This window comes from Lepidochelys kempii, chromosome 8, assembly GCF_965140265.1.
Source record: "Lepidochelys kempii isolate rLepKem1 chromosome 8, rLepKem1.hap2, whole genome shotgun sequence".
NCBI classification, from domain to species: domain Eukaryota; kingdom Metazoa; phylum Chordata; order Testudines; family Cheloniidae; genus Lepidochelys; species Lepidochelys kempii.
In genome coordinates this window covers 31,877,738-31,890,366 of record NC_133263.1, presented here as the reverse complement: position 1 = coordinate 31,890,366, position 12,629 = coordinate 31,877,738, and the positions used below count along the sequence as shown (strand labels likewise).

The following is a 12,629-nucleotide window of genomic DNA, read 5'->3' as shown; positions in this document are numbered from 1 at the left end:
TACACGACATTTGATAAATAGGGAAGCATGTCACAGGTAACATTATGTTGTACTTGTTAGGGTGTGGGAAGAAGGGAGATATAAAGGTGCCATTAGATGAAAGAAATTAAAGGTGACTGTAAGAGGGATACTATGAGCCAGTGCTGCCCCCTCCACCATACACACTTTGCTTCTTCATTATGGATACAGTAGTCCTGATATTTAAGAAACATCAGCAGTAACAAGTCCCGTTTTTCTGGAGAAGTTTCTTAAAGGATCCAGTACTTATTACCAGAATCTTTCTTGGCCTTTACTAGAAGGGGTTTGGGTGATGAATCTTTAATAAAGAAGCTTTCCTTTCCTTTGGTATTTAAGTGATGTAGTTAAATAAGTTAACAAAAAGCAGAGGCCTGCATTCTCACAGCTAGCACAAACCCTGAAGCTGGAAATCCTCCAGAGAGGCAGAGCCAGCCTAATGATTTTATGCCAGCCTCTCCCTTCCCTTTTCCTGAGGCTGGTATGGCTGGACTTCCCTGCACATTGATGATACTCAGCTGCTGCAATAGCAGATGAGGTAAGTGAGAGAAGTCTGCTCCACCATATGCTGGGGTACTGGTGAAGTGGATAGCAGGGCCAGGACCGGGAGTGCTCCGATTTAGGGTTGCAAGCAGTTGCAAGCAGTCGCTGCAACCTTTGCCCTGTGCATTCCATGGCTGCAACAAAGGATCTAAACAAGAGAGTTTTAAAAAATCCCTTCCCTTCCTCTCACAACATGGTATCCATGTTGCCTTAAACCTACCAGTTTTCCATAGATGCTTCCAGACCTGAAATTTTAATATATAAAGTAAGTTACATGCCTGTAGCAGGGACATGATTCTTTGTTAAATGCCATAAGATAGTTAAAAGGACTGAAAAGGTTATCATGTTCTAATGAATTGTACAGGACTTTTCCAGAAGGCTATGGATTGCTCTTTAACCTGTCTCTGGAAGTCAGGGTCTCTGATATTTTTGGGAAAGGGACTGGTATCCATACACTGGAGTTTCCACTCCATGCCATGAAGATGAACAAAAGTAAATTAGACTCTCCAGCATATAATGACAGCGGATAAGAGAGCATGGGAAGGGTAAAATGTGAGTGGTTGTCCCTGATCCATAGAAGGAAAGAAGAATGCAGTTAGTTTCTAGACTGTATGTGGTAGGTGGGTCACCTATCACTGTGGTAGATGGATTTAGATTCTCTGGAACCATTTTTTCAAAGAAGGAGCAATGGATGTACCCACCAGTGGATTTGCACAAGTAAAACAGGCATCTGTGCATGCAGTTATCTTGGTTGTACACGTGCTATGGCTGAACATACACCTTTGTTGCTGCACATATTGCATCTTCCTTTGAAAACTGGCCCATTCACAGACAAACCACATCTCTGAATTTTGACCTTTAGACAGAGATGTCCTAAGAATGGTGTCCTCTTTCATGTGGCACCTATTGAAAATTGTGTGAAGTTGTCTACTGGTCTTAGGGGCTGCCTTCAGCTTTTGCATATCTTTGCTCTTCATCACCTTCTTAATACTTGATTCTAACAGTTTTGCAGGCTTTAGTAAACTAGCCTTTTTTAAAAAAAAAAAATCCTGGGTACATGTGCCATTAATGGGCTGCATCATAGCTCTTTTGAGTCATGAATTGTTATTATGGCTGACATAGCTGGTCAATGCTTCATCATCCTAGGAAAGGCATAAAACAGTCTACCAAATTAATTCCCTGTGTAACTACTGACTCTCATGAATCTACAGCAGGGATAAAACGGGCCCAAATTGTTTACCTAAATCAGAGGCCCTTTGTTAGATGTCTTGATATTTTTACCATTTTTTCTTGATTTCTTTCTTAAAGGGGAATCAATTTGATTGAAATGAACTCAATTATATGTTTATTGTTCAGAGGTGGGTAGGTAAAATAAAGCTTTTATGCCTTGTCTATGTACAGTTTATACATCAATTTAACTAAATTGGTAGAAAAACAGAGGCTGTTAAATCAGTATTGCGTGGATGCAGTTATACTAGTCTATGGGGTGTTTATATTGGTATAGCTTGTTTCAATAAACAGCACAGATTTAACAAAACAGTTTTTCTACCTTTTTAGTTTAATTGGTACCAAAACTATGCTTTAATAAGATAAGATCTTAGCGTGGATGGATGAGATCCTGTACGTTGAGAGATGAACTGTCATTAACAAATTCAGAAACGAGTTTTCTTTTACAAAATGCTTTAAGAATGTTGGGCACTGTTCCCCCTAAGCTGTGCACGCGCACACAGATCCTAAACCCCGCACACACGGCGAAACACCGCACGCACAATAATTTGCACAGAAGAAATTTTTTGTGCACACGGCCTGTCAAAAATTAGAGGGAACATTGAAGGTGGGATGAGCTCCACTGAGTGCTTTTTTGGGTGTGTTAGTGGTGGATATCTATAGAGCTAATTGATATCTATAGAGCTAATTGGATGGGGGAAGTGCACATGTGAATAAATTATTCAACAATTAACAAAAAAAGATTCAGAATAAACTACTCACAGATGTAATTTAACCAGCTCTATCAATATTGATTGCTATTTAAATGGCTCTGAGAAGCCGTGAAATGAAGGGACAGATCATTTTTGACCAAGCAATTCTTATTAAATGTGACTACTGCCTTTTATCTACCAGTCCAGTTAGGATTAGCAAAAAGCAACAGAGATCATGCTATTTCCACATTTGTCATAACACCAGAGCTTCTGTCCTGGGATGTGGAAGAGTAACAGTTAATTTCCCCACACTTATAAGGAGTTACTGTGAATTCATAGCAATTTGTACCAACCGGATATTTGGTGAAGTTGAAGATAAAACCAGTGAGACAAATCAAAGGAACTTTTTCTTGTATTAGTGTCCTTATCCATACACCGTTAGGGCTTTACAGTTTGACTGAATGTAAAGGTATTTTTAAAATCCCAGTTAGAAGAAAAGCAATGTACATCCTTTATCTGGATCTCTCTGCATTTTATCCAGGAACGATAAGCAAAATGAAAGCGGGTGTCTGTGATGATAGGGTCAGTGACATGTAGGCAGCATGGTTATAAATAATGCACCATAAACACAATTCTCTGTTCTGGACTAACATCGTGTCTCTCTTGTTTGTAGCTAAATAGCACGGACTCCTGTGCATATACACAGGGATCAATTATTTATATCCATCATTGAAAGCTTCAGCAAAAAAGTGTTCGCTTAACAACAACTGTCAACTTTTTTCTGCCTTCAGTCAGTGATAGCTGAGCTCCCCTGCAGAACTACCTGTGCCCCCTGTGTCCATTCTTTCCTTTCAACGAGCTGCAAGGATTCCTCCAGTGCTAAAGAAGCTACTTAATATACATGCACATTTAAATCAAATATTCTGGGTCATGTTTTGGGGCCATGAAATCTCCATTAAATCAAAGGGGGATTCTATACCTGAAGGCAGGATATGTCTGCTTCTGTGCAATTAGTCCCTTTCTGGGAAGGTTACTGCAAAGCTTTTACCAAGGCAGGTCGGGTATCACCTGGAGTCCTCCCAAAAATTCTCCCATTTCAACCTGTCTTTAGGCCAGGTATAGAGATTATGACCCCAATGCAGAGATTAGAGATTTTTGGTATAGAGATTATGACCCCAATGCAGCAAAGCCTTTAGGCATATACTCAAATCCCACTGACTTCAATAAAACCCAAGTATATGCCTATATGCTTTGCTGAAGCAGGGTCTATGCTCATCCCCTTTGGCTAATGATCTTTTAGAGCTGGGGATCAAGGTTCGATTCATGGTTGTTTTGGGCTCTGGGTGAGACTATTTTAGCTGAGCTGCGATGCCCTAGTGTAAAGCTTCCGGAAGCCCACCCTATCTTCAGTAAATGCAACAAATGGGAGAGGATATTTGGGAAGAAATGGACAATTCTCCTTTAATCCAGTTTCTCTTTATTTCTTTGGAACACAAGCTGCAGGAGTAAAGGTTATGAGTGTCAGGAATAAGGCCTTGCAGCTCCACCTGCCCAGTCTCCTGCCAGTTTAATGAGCACAGCTGGGCTGCACCAGTCAGACAGCTTGATGGAACGCCCCACCTGATTGGCTGAGGAAACTAGCAGACTTGCTCTTAAACCCAGCAGCAGCAGTTTGCCAGCTGCTCAAAGCACTGGCCTATGGCTGTGATAGCTCCTGTGTCTGCATGTTCTCAGTCCTGCCTGACTTCTGCTCTGATGCTTGGCTCGAGCACCTGACCTCTGACTGCAATTCTGACCCTCAGCTCTGATTCTTGACTTCTACTCTGACTCTCAGCTCTGGCATCTGTCTCCTGCTCTAGTCACTGGGCATAACTGCCCCAGTCTCAGGCATCCAGTGAGGCATTGTCAAGGCATAATGAATAGCTAAGGGTTGGTAAGGAAAGTTAACAGAGTTTGCCTAAACTTGAACCCACTTGGATCATTGTGAATTAGGAAGTTTGATTTGAAATTTAAATGTTATTAGCTTTGTGATGTACTCAGCAAAGACTGTAAAGAGAGGAGTAGAGAGAAATCTTATGGAAAAAAAAAGTTCTCTGCATATCTACATACATACACCCTATTTTTGCATTGTGATCATCTACACTGGCTCCCTGCATAGAATAGCCCAAGAACTTCAACCATTAACTGCCTAGCATCAAGCCCATATCTTGTGGTTGAGCTAGAGCATATTTTTTAGAAAGACATCTGTTCATAGATTAACAACTGAAACAATTATGCTAATTTAAACTGACCAGTCTACAGATTATTTACCAGCCTAGATTTTAGGGGAGCAGTTCTATTGTAACACAGGCTTCACAGTGTGGGGGTAGGGGAAATAATCCTCATCTGAATCTACCTGGGTGTAAGTGTGGGGAGGGGACAGAATATGGGGTTACATTTTAGAGTGAAAAAAGACCTGGCAGATTCAAATGTAGGCCTTAGTTGAGCTGTTCTGTTTAAGCAGACCCTGCCCCTCTGCAGTGTCCCATTGGAGTAGATGATTACAGAGGGCATGATCAGGCCTAGGATTGTAAATCCCAAGGTAAATCAAGAGGTTTGTTTATCCCAACACTCGTAAGGTTTTCTTGTCCTGGTAAGCAAAACTCATTTTCCCCTACATGGTTCAAAATCTGTCAATTCGTCCTGAAGCCATCACAGCACAGTCCTGAGAACCCAAGTACTGCAGGGCTGAAAAGCCTAATGTTTCTGCTTCCCAGAGAAGGTTAAAAATATTGAGTACTATATGGATTTGAAGCACCACTCTTCAATCAAATGAAATGTTACAGCCAAAACTAATTCAGTGGCAGGCAGTAAGCATTGGGGGATTCTGCCTTATCTAATTTGCTGTCATCTGCAGTAATCGCTGCTATTAACATAATTGGGAAGAACATGTCAAAAGATTAAATTCATCACATCAGACTGGCCAGTCAAAGAACACGCACAGGCTGGAATTATGACTTTTCACCTCTTTTCTGTTTCTGTGCTGAATACTGAAACCGCAACTGCAGTGCAGCAACCAGCATGAAAACAACCACCCAAAAGATAGCACCCAGTACTCTAAATACATGCTGTTGAGTACAGTGTTTGTTTTCAGATATAGACGATGTAAATAAAACTGAGGAGCTTGAGGAATCCATGGTATTGGAGAGTCTTCTGAGTGAGGATTACCTGTTAAACAAATCTAGGGTAGAAAATAGAGCTGCTCTGACCCACAATCACATTATAGCACACTGGAAGAGAATGAGGGCATTTTTTCACATCCTATTTTCCCATTTCTCTTATTGTTGCTCTTAATACAGGCCCAAAGGAGAGAAACTGATAGAAAAAGATCTTTAGAAAAATCTCAGTTCTCTTTAAGTCACAGAGCAGTAAAACTGGGTCATCTGAAGTGCTAAAAGATCATTGAGGATTGAGGAGGGAGCTGGGGAACAGAAGCTTAGGTCACTACCCTGAGTTATCAAAGCACATACCCTGGGACTTAAGCAGCTGTAGATCTACCCTACTGGAAGCACAGCCAGACAGGGCATGCATGACCTTGACTTATAAGGTCTAATTCACCTCTCCCCTGCCCAGAATAACCTCACTAGTGACTTCCAAAGGATGAAGGACTGAATCAGCTCTGCTGGGGGGTGAGCATTTGTTTTCAGGGAATGAACATATTTCAAAGATGATACTTATACTATTAAACCATTTCTCTGTGCCAAATATTTAAAAGTTAAGGAGGATGTGCCTAATGACTTAGATCTGAAAGAAGTTGTGTACTTTTTGAGCAACATCATATTTCATTCTTGGTTGAGCTTTGCATTTTCATACAATCGTGAGCTCTTTTTCTCTCTCCAATCTAATCTATCCATCCACAATATGGTCCTCTGGTTTAATTGGATTATGGTCCTTTAGATCATGATACAACACACTGTGGCAAATGCCAAACTAAAGCATTTAATAAGACAGTGTATTGATTAGGAGTAAAGTATGGGGAAAAGATTTTGACAATAAAGGAAGCATTTGCTTAAAGCTGTCTCCTGAGCCTGCATGCATATACTATAATGAAATGCTGGAACATCTTACAAATGCATTTCTTAGAGACCAATAAACCTGGGGGGGTAGGGGAATGTTTCTGGATCATTTGCCAAGCAGAAATATCTTCTGCCAACTTGAGTGATTGGTATGCAATATTTACAACTGGGATACTAACATGGAATTCATTGCTAGCAAGAGATCTAAGTGCAAAGGGCAGGAAACCCAGTCTGGTGTTATTCAGATATTCTTGGATCTAATCCAGACACAATAGCCTGTCACTTATTCTCATAAAGAGACCACAGCACTGTTTGTGAACCCTAATGAAATCAGGCATATTTTCCCGCATGTGCCTAAATAAGGCTAGGAAAAATAAAAAGTGACAATTAATAGCCATCTCGGTGTCTAATGACATCCACAGATTGAACCTGAGGTTCATTTTTCATTTAATCCTTTTTTGCTGCTATTAGCCGTGGTCCCTGATTTGTTGCCTGCCTGTGCTGCACTATTTAACTAGCACAAGAGCCAAGCATTCCATCTTTGTGGCCAATGCTGGAAACCACCCAAGCTTGGTTCTAAAAAGCCAGAGCTGTTCTCTGGGGAGAGGAAGAAATGTGCTGTTGAACTGGGGATAGCTGGAGGCCAGAAGCAGGTATAATGCCTCCAGGAGCTTGCTCTGTAGCAGAAGTTACCCCTGCAATGCAAAGGGAAGCTCTATTGAAACTATTGAGTTTCTGCTGGCTTTAGCTCAAAACAATAATTTTTTAACTATGAGTGTATGTGGTCTTTATCATGAAATCCACAAATCAATTGGGTCAAGTCCACGAGGTTTACGTTAGGTTGAAAGATAACCTTAGAAAATCTTTCAGCAAGCCCAAGCTGTGTTGCCAGGAGTTTTCAAACTTCATTGCCCCCTTCTGACAATAAAAATTCCTACACAACCGCAGGATGCGGGACCAAAACCTGAGTCCACCCGAGACACACTGACCCGGAGGTCCCATTCATTCCCATTGGAGTGCTGGCTCAGGATGGTACTGCTCAATATGGCCAAGTGAGTAACCAAGTGAGATTCCCTGAGTTTTCCAGACTGTGGCTTAATAACCTGGTTGATTCTGAATATCTCCTTCTCTCCAAGAAATGAAACAAAAAGATCTTTAGCATTTCATAGAGGAAACTTAAAATTGTAGAACGGACAATTTTGCAAATTGCCAACAATTTCTTTGAAAACCTTTTAATCCCATTTCCTTGATATACTTTGCGGCTTTTGTAGGCTTGCGTGATTGAAGGCAGTGTGTGAAAGTTTTTTAAATGGTTTCTGTCCTTTCTTTAGAATCTTGGACTTTGTGAGAACTGGTGTAAATCAATATCATCAATGTAGGAGGCACCTTTAAAGCCAGATTCTCAAATTCCTATGAGCAAATCTTACCCTCCCTTTGTGGCCAAGGAAGGCCTTAACTGCAGCTAAACTGATAATGGGAAAAACAACAAGTCCCCTGTTGTGATGCGGGGGGCTTCCAACATGAGTTGGGCATAGAGCAGGCAAATCAGAATTTTCTACTGAGTTTATACCCACTGAGATTGTGACACTTCTCACAAGTGAGGGAACTAGCTCCAGAGATCCAGATATGCAGCCTCATCACTTCCTGTGGTCAATGGGAGTTATGTATACACACAGCTAAATTTGGGCTAAAATCTAATGGGACAAATGTATATCTTACAAAATCATGAGGATGACTGGGTAATCATGTAGCATCAGTCATCACCACTATGCAACACCATGACATTGCCTGGGTCCCAAGTGGGATTGAAGGGATTCTATTGCCATAAAAACCAACTCTAGAAACACCAGCAAGTCTAAGCTGAAGGCAGAACTTGGCTTTAATGTTCATGGTAGGGGTGTTCCCCTGTGGACATATCCCAAACCCACTTCTCTGGTCTCACTATGCCCATTTTTTAGGTCCCAATTTTCAGAGGTGCTGCTCCTATTGAGAACATGGCTATAATGGATACCACATCCTCATCACCAATGGACACTCCCAACCACTGCCGGAACACTGTCCTACTCACAAGGATGGGGTAGAGAAAAGCTACATGTGTACCAGGTATGGATTTTTTGGGAGTAACATCAAGTGAGTGATGGAATCATATGCACATACTCTTGTCAAAGTCCTGCAACATTAGGATTTTAAGATCTGGCCACTGAAGCCCCACTCACTGTGCATGTCTGCAGAAAGAAGGAAGGAATCATAGAATGGCTAATGATGCCAATTACCTGAAATAGGGTAGAGCAAGGCTGAACCCCTGGCTCTAACCTCTCTTCCATTGGCCTATGGCCAGTGCTGGGTGAGAAACATGCTCTCCCTAAAAGGGAAAAACAATGGTTGCTCCTGTACGTGCTCTCCCCGTGTCCCTAGAAGCACCGTGGCTGTCTGTGTTCTCTGCAGGAAGGGCAGCTCTGGAGTTATTGCCCAGGCATGGCCCTCTTCACTCCCCACTAACGCAGCAGTGATGGCTAAATCCACAGTCTGGCCACTGCAATGCTTCTCCGAGCACATCACCTGCTATTAGCAACTTGCTAATTATTAAACCCTCTCTTGGTCTTGTCTCTTCTCTTTTCTAATAGAATTACCATTGATTTAATTGAGTTAATTGTCTCCTGTTCAATTCAATGAAGGCTCATGAGACACTGATTTAAATAGGAGTATGTAACATATTGACTTTGTGTGTATGAGAGAGAGAGATCGCTCCCTTGTGACTGGACCACAGAGAGTATAATGGACCTTTTGCAGGTCTCTTGTAGCTTTGAGTGGCAGCTGAAGCAGCAGAGTCCTAATGCCAGCTCCTCAGTTTGTGTATGATTTATGGAATGGTTGCATCTGTTGGCTGAAGCCCCTGTGTTCATTACACAGTGCCACCCAAATGCTGCAGCTCAACTCCTGTGAACCTCTGATCTTAGGAACTAGTTTTATCTACAGACATTTCACTATGCAAATTTTAACCCCAATTTCCTTTCTTCTCTGCAACCATTGTACCTAGGTCTGCTGAGACAGCTGAGTGGAAATGCTGGGGGTTGCAGGCCCAATTTTCAACCCGCCGGATTTAGAGATTGGCAAATCTCAGATAACTCAAATTTCTTATACTCCACTGAGCCATCAACCCAAAGTCAGCTTTCAGTGTCCACTAGTCAGATTTTCCCACAGACACCTGCCCTCTCATACTACCGCTCAGGAATGGCAGGAGTTCCCTGTACAAATTCAAAGCCATTACATGTTAAGCTCCTGCAAGGTACCTCTGCCATGATATCTATAAAACTCCTAATGCTGGTTGGGCAGCTAGTGTGCTGTTGCCACTGCAACCATAAGTAACTCACTATTACCTTGTGCTCCCCATGTTGTTTTTTTTGTATCAACCTGTTGTCTCTCAGTTGTAGACTGTGATCTCCTTGGGGCAGGGGTCATCTTTTTGGTGCACCTGAGGAGCACCGAGCACAATGGGGGTCCCATCCTTGACTGAGGCATGTAGGCGCTAAAGCAATACAAAATATACTATTCTTTTCAGCCCCCCTTTATCTGTGCTTAAAGAACAACCAGGTAACTCCTGCAAGCTCATATAGGATCCAGGAGCTGTGCTGCTTCTAACTTCCACTGTGCCAAACAGGGCAAAGCTCCTCTTTCAAACCAGTTCATGAATTAACTTCTACAAGGAAAAGTGCTGACTTGTAACCGTGTCCGCTTTTTGGTAAAATGGGTGGCAGAAGAGCAAAACTGCTAAAAAAAATTCTGTAGATCCCAAGTTGTGCAGCAAAAAGCAAACTAATATATACTTTCCAGAGGATGAATGACAGCCAATTCATGTAAAATGTATCACAAGTCCCATGTTATGCTTTCATATTTTGATGTTTGCTCAGCTTTTTATTTGCAGTTAGAGCGTTAATAAATCAGTCATAATAATGAATAGTCAACACAGTAAACACTCAGTTTGTTAGCTGACAAAGGAGTTTAACACATGTATTATGTTCTAAAGCCAATCCATGGAAAAAATCAGTGTTAAAATATAAAATGTGCATAATATATTTACTAATCTGAGTGTCTTACTCTGTTTACAGTTAACAAATTAGGTGGGTTTTTTTTTTAGTATTTTCATCCACTGTCCCCTACTAAATTATTTTAACCACATCTCTCATTTATTATTATTGATTAGGTCTGGAGATTTTCTAATTGGCCACCATCATCACTCCTGCACACATCAAATGTTCCAGGCAGTAAATGCAGTTTAGCATCAGTGATGGTACAGCCCAACCCCAAAAGAATGCAAAAAATAAATGTACATTTGTCTATGCACCAATTACAGCTGTTAACGTAACATCATAGGAGCTACTTGTCAGAATGGACTGAATTTGGGGAGATACAGAGTAGTTTTGTCGAAGTGCTGGGTTCTCTTAACTCCCCCATTGAAAAAACTGAGTGTTAAGGGTGCTCAGTGGTTCTAAGGAAGCACTCAGCGCCTTGCAGGATTGGTCCCACTGAGTCCCAACAGAAGCTCCAAGACGAGTAAAGACCAAGACTACACCACACCTGAACAACCAGCAGCTATAACAATACACACTGAATGTCACTTGGGAAATAAGCCTCAATTCAGGTTCAGTCCTTAAATCCTTAAGTCAGGGAGACACCCACTGAAATCAATGGGAGTAAAGACTGAGTGAGCACCCAATAATGCAATCATCAGCTGGGTGGTAATTCTGCCAATATATCATTTTCTCACTTCATTCTTTTGCAAAGGGGATTTCTCTTAGAGCTAGTTTGAATACTCCAGAAGTATGGTCACAAAGATACATTTTACTTCAGCAACATGTCCATGTCTCTTTTGTATGCACAAAAGCTTAGGGAACAGATGTTCTTCTTCAGCAACAAGAGGATTCACTTTTTGCTGCTATTTGTTATTCCCTGGTGTACAAAGATTCAATAATTCAGTCAGGGAGCAGACACAATACCACGCAAGACACTACTAATAATAAAAAGAACAGACAAGAACGATAGTAGATGTGATATGAAGTTCTGTCTTCTCTGCACTGCCAGGGTTTCAAATCATACTGAAGAGAGATAATTTCTCTCTGATTTTTGAGTTGTGGGATTTTTTTTTACTCAACTGTATTTAATATTACACATGCCCAATTTGCATTCACGGATGGTCCAATAATCCGGGCACTAGCCTGAGACTGGATTTAGTTCCTTGCTCTCCAACAGATCTCTCCTATGCAACCTCAAGCAAGGCCCTTACACTATTAGTGCCTCAGTTCCCAATCTGGGAAATGGGGACAATAATACTCCCCTTCCACACAAGGGGAAGGTGCTGTAGGATAAAGACACTAAAGATTGTGAAGTGCTTTGAGATCTATGGATGCAGAGCACTGTATAAGACATGGGTATTCTATCAGTCAAATATTGCCCCAGAATGCATACAAATAACTCTCATGGATACTGATCTGCAACAAACGTTCATTGACTTCCCTGCCATACAGCATTCAATAGTCTTACAGCATACAATATGGAGGAAGCCCATGAACTTGTTTTAAGACATGTAAGAGTTCTGGAGAAATTACACTAAAACAGTGTATAGAATGGTGTGGAAAAGGAAATCCTTTCTCAGGGATATAGAAGTCTAAAGCAAAGTATGATGGAAAAAGCAGCCTCCGGGGATTAAAGAAGAGCCTCCAGAAAGAAAGAACCATTTGCTGCCTTTTAATAAGCTGTCCTTGTTTGCCTTGATTCCCACTTCCCCACAGTGTTACTAACCTAGGCCAGTCTCTTTCAAGAAAATAGACCTGAAAGGAGGCCCTGAAAGAAATGTTTGTACCTAGAGAATAGACTCAAAGTTCTGATCTACAGCAGACTTCTGCTGAAGATAAAGAGAAGATAAAAAACCTGCCTGTCAAGCTCCTTTTTAGCAAAGCATGCTGGGAAGGACAGGAGCCAAAAGGCCTATAAAATGCTGCCTTACCTGGCATTCTGTGAATACGGGGAAAATCGATGCTGAAGAGAAGAGACTGTTCTAGGAGACACACATTGGAGGAAGTTAACCCAGATACTTGAAAAA

General features: G+C 41.4%; 1 protein-coding gene and 1 long non-coding RNA gene across 4 annotated transcripts in view; one reads left to right on the top strand and one right to left on the bottom strand.

The window, feature by feature from the left end:
• KCNIP1 (potassium voltage-gated channel interacting protein 1) overlaps positions 1 to 12,629 on the bottom strand; it is a 547,511-nt gene that overhangs the window by 458,031 nt on the left and 76,851 nt on the right. The gene's annotated exons all lie outside the window — the stretch shown is intronic.
• The window catches only part of LOC140916517 (uncharacterized), a 41,873-nt gene continuing 29,730 nt past the window's right edge, over positions 487 to 12,629 (top strand). Inside the window, exons 1-2 of the long non-coding RNA XR_012160537.1 lie at positions 487 to 553; positions 8,491 to 8,635. This is a non-coding gene — a long non-coding RNA (uncharacterized lncRNA). The remainder of the gene's footprint in view (positions 554 to 8,490; positions 8,636 to 12,629) is intronic.